The following is a 6,653-nucleotide window of genomic DNA, read 5'->3' on the forward strand; positions in this document are numbered from 1 at the left end:
GGCGCCGGCGAAGGATGCCGGCGCCGACGGCGGCTTTCTGTCCCGCGCCGGCCGTCGTCCATGCCACGACGCGTTGCGAATTTCTGTCCCGCGCCGGCCGCCGTCCGTACCACAATGGTTAATCTCTCTCGTTTCTGGCGAATTTCTGGTTCATCTCTCTGGTTGTACAGAACTTCCGGCTCATCTCTATGGTTTCTCGAAAACGTCCGGTTCGTCTCTATGGTATTATGGAACTTCCGGCTCATCTCTATGGTTTCTGGAGGACTACCGGTTCGTCTCTATGGTGTTGTGGAACTTCCGGCTCTTCTCTATGGTTTTTGGAGGACTTCCGGTTCGTCTCTATGTTATTATGGAACTTCCGGCTCATCTCTATGGTTTTTGGAGGACTTCCGTTTCGTCTCTATGGTTTTATAGAAATTTCGGCTCGTCTCTATGCTCCTGGAGGACCTCCCATTCATCTCTATGGACCGTCTCTGTGGTCGCTCCTGCGCGTGCGCGGCCGCCATGAGGGATCGGATGCGGGAAATGTGCCAGGCGAGAGCCCCGAAAAATGGGGAAAAAAAGGGAAAAAACGGGAAAAACAGGCCAAAAAGCGGGAAAAGGTGCCCGGAAACGGGATGGGAGAACGCGGAAATGGCGGGAAAGTGGCCAAAAATGGGAAAAGAGACCAAAAATTGGGGAAGGGCGAAAATGGGTTCGGGGAGCTCGGAAATGGGGGGGAAGTGACCAAAGTCGGCGAAAGAGCCGAAAAGTGGGAAAAAGATCTGAAAATGTGGGAAAATCGCACAAAGAAACGGTTTAGGAGCCCAAAAATGCGGGAAAGGCAAAAAATGGGGAAAAGGCAAAAAAAAAAAAAAAATGGGAATTGAGCCAAAAAATTCGGATCGGTGTGTGGAGAGTTTTGTGGATGAGTGGCTTCGGGACAGAGGCCATGACTACGTGCAGTTAGTGAAGCAGTAGCTGAAAACTGCAGAGTGCAGCAATAGCGGATGTAGCAACAATATCACACGTCCTTGGGTGAGCTGGTTCCCAGCAGCAGAAGGTCAGCAAAGAGATAAGTGTAAGGGAAAACAAAGCAAGCGTAAAAAGCCCCAAAGGCGGGCTTGACCTGTTCTAGAGACACCAATGAGGAGCCTAAGTTTTGCAATATGCATGAGCTTCATTATAACGGGTATAACTGTACATGCGTGCTTAGAATAAACTGAAACTTATTAACATTATAAAATAGACTTGTCTCCCGTCATTTTTCCACAGAAATGGTGATCTCGATGTGATGGGCGCCACGTTGGAGTGAGGAAAAAGAGTTCAGGTCCTGAATTGAAATAGAGTGCACCGTGCCCCAGGTGACTGCAGAGGCAAGCCTGGCCGATACGTGCTGCCGACGACCTCGGAGGGCTGCAACAGCGCTGACAATAGAGGTATGGAGAGGCAAGCAGCATATGATTTATTTACTGCATTCTTGCAGAAAAGGCAGATTAAAAACATTGATTTACATAAAGATCTGCCAAGGTTATTAACATATAGGTATGCTAAGGGGTTCTTTATAAATCCTCATACAGTACATAAGTTGTCTAAGTAGCGTAAGTTTAAAGATAAACTATAGTAAGACATTTTGGATGATGATAAGACAGCCAAAAAGCTAAAAAAGTTGTAAAAGGTAGTTCACAATGAGTTATTACAACATCAGGCAGAAAAAAAAGCTGCTGCACAAGCAACTTCTACACTAGAGAAGAATGAAAGTTATAGCAGAAAAAATTAATTACCTAGTATTTCCATGCCACCTGCTGTGTCTACAGTGGAGTTACCTCCATTGCGACCCGTGCCTGAGGACATGGAAACAGAGTCGCGTTGTGAGCCCACGGCTCCTCCAGCCCCCCCAAACAGAGATCACTGGTTTGTCACAGTTTGTCTGTCAGTAAATCAACCCCTAAGGCAAAGTCTGACCTAACAAAGGCTCTGGCCAGAGAGCAAAAAGAAGTTTAGGCAATTCTAACAAAAGAAAAACTAAACAAAGAAAATAAGCAAACTTTAGAACTAGCAGCAGAACTAGCTTATCCTATAATTTTTCAGCAGCAAGCAAGCAAAAGGTTAACAGCTCAAATTACACCGTTAGATTAAAAATTGTTGTCACAGTTGCAAGCTACAGTGAGTCAATTTAGAGTAACTAATAAACCAACTAAGCAAATATTAAATTATATTTAGAGTACTAATATATTGCTACCAAAAAATTATAAAAGTCTTGCTAAACTTATTTTGTCACCGCATCAGAAACTTTTATTTAGTGCACACTAGCAAGCAGAAGCTAATAAAGCTGTAGCTATGCAAAAGCAGCCTAAAGATCCTCTTCACAAAGTAACTATAGATAAATTGATAAGCTTAAGACCATATTTTCTCACTAAGGCACAAGCTATGCTAAAACCTAAAAAATGTCAAAAGGCAATGCAACTAACTCAACGAGCTATAGATCAAGTAAAAGACCCAAGAAGTTTACCAGCATATATAAAAATTAAGCAAAAAAAACCAAACCAACTTTTAAAGCATTTATTAATAAAGCAACAACAGCAATAAAAAAAACTAGAGTGCCTAAGTTTATACGTAAATCATTATTAAAGCATTATGCTTTACAAAAATGTAATACTTCTACAAGAAGTATATTAAATACATTAAAAACTAATTAAACTATAAAAAATACACTAAGAAAGATAACTAGTTACCAACAAAGCAACAAACATTTTTAGTTAAAACTATTAAAGTACTAAAGGAAAAGTTACAAAAGCAAGCAAAAGCATCACAAACACAAGTGTTAACTGCTCTTACACGCCTCCAAACATCAGTAACAACCCAAGAAAGTCCTCACGGCAGCCGTATAAAATGTTTCCATTCTGGTGGAGTTTTTTGTTTGTTTTGTTTGTTTTGTGTTTTTTTGGGGAATTAAAAAGATACCTTGTGTTCCTGGAATGTTGCATTCTACCTCTATTGTTTTCCCAGTTAGTCTGGATCCTCTGCTTACATTTTTTCCTTCACTTATTAGATGTCGTGGATATGCTGGCTGTTCTGATGGAAGGCAGTGATGGCTTAGATGAAGAAATCGGGTTCTTTTTAAATGAAGATGTGATTATCCAAACATTTCCTTTCAGTGCTGTTGTCCCTGCTGCATTAGGAGCCAGGAATATACTGTTGCTTCAGTCTGAAAATGGAACAGGTACAGGTTTTTTTTATGTTTTATGTGTAATTTCTAGCAGTGGAGTGAAAGTGGCATCATTTCTACCCTCTTGCAATAATTTTTTACCATTTATCATTTTTTTACCTTGAGGCACTTTATTATCTTCCCTGCAAGCAGAAGGAGGTGCAGATTCACGGTGTTTTGTGCTCAAGAGGGGCATTGAAGCTCTGTAGGTACTTCTGCCCTTTTTCCCTGACCCTAAAGAGAAGGGACACTGTGCCTGCATGGACAGTCTTGGTCTGGAAGTAGTTGGCTTCAGTAACACAGTGTTTTAAGGGCAGAGGAGAGGAGAGGTGGTTCCCATACCTGTAGGCAGCTCTTCCCGAGATCAGGGAGAGGGGACTGCATTCTTAAGCAGGAAATGGATGCGTTTCCCAAAGAAAACTTCAGAAATTAAGCTCCAGGGGCAAATACTGTGAGGTTCTACCACCTCCTTGAGGACAGCGTTAAAATCACAGGGGCATCAGCAGGGCTTGGAGCAGGACTGGCCAACCCCAGAGCACCTCACGAAGCCCTCTGTGTATATGTGGCAGTCGAGTAGCACCTGGGGGGTGCTGAAAGTCCCAGTTCTGACAGAAAATTCTGTTTAATTTGTACACGTTGGCTGGGTGTGCCCCCCCAGTACAGCCGGGGTCTTCTCTGAGGTGGTGCCTGGCAGGGTCTCTCCCTGTTAAGGGCCGGGCGTGTTTTTGGCACAACACAGTGAAGGTGGATTATTTGCTTCAGCAAGAGCTGATGATGTCTGGAGGGTTTTTCAGGTACCTCAGCGGCCAGGAGCATGTGTCTAGGTCACTAGGAACACTTTTTGATCTCGTTCAGTTCTTTTCTGCATGAGGCTCTGTGGGCTGCTGGCAAGGCCCAAAGTAAGGAAGGTTGCCCCAGTGTCCGTGCTCATGTCAATAGTTTAATTTATTTGGCTTTTCTAGGAGCAGACGTCGTGGAGGACCTTGGTGCTGTTTTCACTGGCCTCCTGCACTCTCCGAGAGAACCCCTTGCTCCCTGCGTGACGTTCCAGCTCTGTGACAAAGATACCGAGTCCCTGAAAGCTGCTAAGTATCCTCAGCTCTACCAGTTTAACCGATACTATAGACTCTGGATGCCCAAGCAGTCCCAGGAACCTGTGGTATGGAATCCCTGAAGTCACTGAATTCTTGAGCCAGTATTCCTGTAAAATCCTCGTAGTCGACAGAGGTTACATTTCCATCAGAAACAGCGTTTTTATTGAGGAGGTAATTCTGCATCTCTTGTTGATCGTGCTGGGGACACACGTTTGCTCCAGGGCTTTTCTCTGATGGCACAAGAGGTCTCTGTGGTGTTTGGGAGGCGATGCCAGGGCTCAGGGCTCATACAGAGACTCCTCACCGGGCACAGCAGAGCCTGGTGTGCGCTGTGGCCTCTGTTTACAGCACCTGGAGTTCCCCCAGGTGGGTGGAGGATCACAGGCCCCTGGGCTGGGTTTGGTGAGTTTTTCTCAGCTCAGCAGTGTGAACACTCCAGATGCCCCTGGGGACACTGCTGGGCAGCTCTGTTCTAGCAGGACTGCACGCCTGTGCTCCCAGAGCTTCAGTTCAGAGCTCATCTCAAACCAAAGGTGGCTAAAGAGATTTTTGTTTCATACTCATCGCTGTTTTTCTCTTATGCTTTTTGTTTCGCTTTAAACAGTTTGAAAACCACAAGGAGGTAAGCCAAGAGCCTCCTGTGGCACCGGATTCTGTATTTGCCACTTTGCTGAAGGGAGCCTGGGAGAGAGGAAGCAGTACCTTCCTGGAAGATGGTGTTCAGACAAAGTGGAGAGACTTGGCTTCCCGGCTCCCCCCACCTGAGCAGCTTTTGTTGGGAGTAAAGCACGTGCTGCTGTACCCGAAATCCACAGTGGAGAACTTCAGCAGATAATACTGTAGTTATGCTTGTTTTACTTTGTGGCACAAGTTACAAATGACTTGGCTGCTAAAACTTAGGTTCTAGTGCTGTAGCTCTTTTTCCTCAACTCGGCTCCGAGGGTACGCAGCACTGTACAAAACTGCACCTAATTTGTAAAGAAATGTCAGTTCTGATTATTGAAGCCGGGCTTTATTCGGTTGAATCCCGAGTGTGTGCTGCCCCAGGTCCTTTGTACAAATAGCATACGGGGGGTGGGGGAACCAGAACTGCACATTCCTTGTGGTATGTATGGGATTTTGGGGGGGTTAAATAAAAAGGAGATGCAAAATGAGGGAATTGCTTTTAGATGTAACTATTCTTGTCCTAAAGGAGCAAGTGTGTGTGTGTTGAAAGAGCCGCAAGCCTTTTAGGGGCTGCAATTTGTGCGCAGTGGAATGAGGTGCCCTGAGGAAATGTGTGAGCCGGAGGGAGCCGAGGCCGGGCGGAGGGAGCCGAGGTGTGGGAATGGGCGAATGGAGGCGGGTACGGGCGGGAATAGCCGAGCGTGGCCGAAAGCAGCCGAAAAGGCCCGAGGAGGCGAGCGGAGCCGAGCTTTGCCGAGTTCAGCCGAGGCGAGCCGAGCTTTGCCGAAGAGGCGAATGGAGGCGAATGCGGCCGGAAATAACCGAGCGTGGCCGAAAGTAGCCGAAGCTGGCCGAGGAGCCGAGTCCAGCCGAACGGAGCCGAGCTCTGCCGAGCGCAGCATCCCGGGCAGGGCGGGGCTGAGCCGGGGCGGAGCCGGGGCGCCGGGAGGATCCCCTCTTGTCCCTCTCTCTACCGCTCCATCCTCCTGCCCGTGTTCAGTTACCTCTCTTTCCCCCGTTTCCGTGTCCCCCCCAAACCCGGCTCCTTCCTATCCTGTCCCTGCCCCGCTACTCCGTTCCATTCCCCCTCTCTCCCTCCTCTGTGCCCCGTCCCTCTTCCCTCCCCTGCCGGCCTTTAAATCCGAATTATAAATCCGAATGTGAATATAAATATGAAAAATACAAAAATAAAATACATTGAAATGCAGTTTAAAAGAAAAGGTTTTTTCTTTTGGTTCTTGTTGGGTTAGAGGCAGGGGTTTTTTTTTTTGTTGGCGTTCTTTTCCGCGCGAGATGTTTCGGGGCATTTGCTACCGAGGACGTTCCGCAGGGGACGGCGCCCGTTCTTTTTTGCCGCCTGCCCCGCCCGCGGCCCCGAGGCGAGCGGCGGCCCCCGGCGGTGGCGTGCGGCAGTGCTGCCGCCTTGTGGACAGAAAGGGGTACTGCAGCCCCCCAGCCAGCGCCCTGCAAAACCCGCCGAGACGGGGCGGGAGGGGCGAGGGGAGGGAGCGAGCGGCGAGCGGGGCGGTGTCTGTGAGTGAGGGGAGGGCTGGAGGCGACTCCGCGGCGCCGGGGATGGCGGCGGCGCGAGCGGCTTCCTGTCCCTCTCCGGCCGACGTCCGTAACAAAACGCTTTGTGTCTTACTGTCCTTCTCCAGACGCCGTCCGTACCATAACTATTTTGATACTTTCTGCCCCTGTACGGC

General features: G+C 47.9%; 1 long non-coding RNA gene across 1 annotated transcript; it reads left to right on the plus strand.

Moving 5' to 3' along the window:
• Positions 1–457: 457 nt before the first annotated feature.
• LOC144248735 (uncharacterized) lies at positions 458–5,435 on the plus strand. The gene is made up of 5 exons (XR_013342041.1): positions 458–602; positions 1,255–1,418; positions 3,032–3,202; positions 4,150–4,452; positions 4,886–5,435. It is a non-coding gene; the product is annotated as an uncharacterized LOC144248735 (long non-coding RNA).
• The last annotated feature ends 1,218 nt before the right edge of the window (positions 5,436–6,653 follow it).

This window comes from Lonchura striata, unplaced genomic scaffold, assembly GCF_046129695.1.
Source record: "Lonchura striata isolate bLonStr1 unplaced genomic scaffold, bLonStr1.mat Scaffold_502, whole genome shotgun sequence".
NCBI classification, from domain to species: domain Eukaryota; kingdom Metazoa; phylum Chordata; class Aves; order Passeriformes; family Estrildidae; genus Lonchura; species Lonchura striata.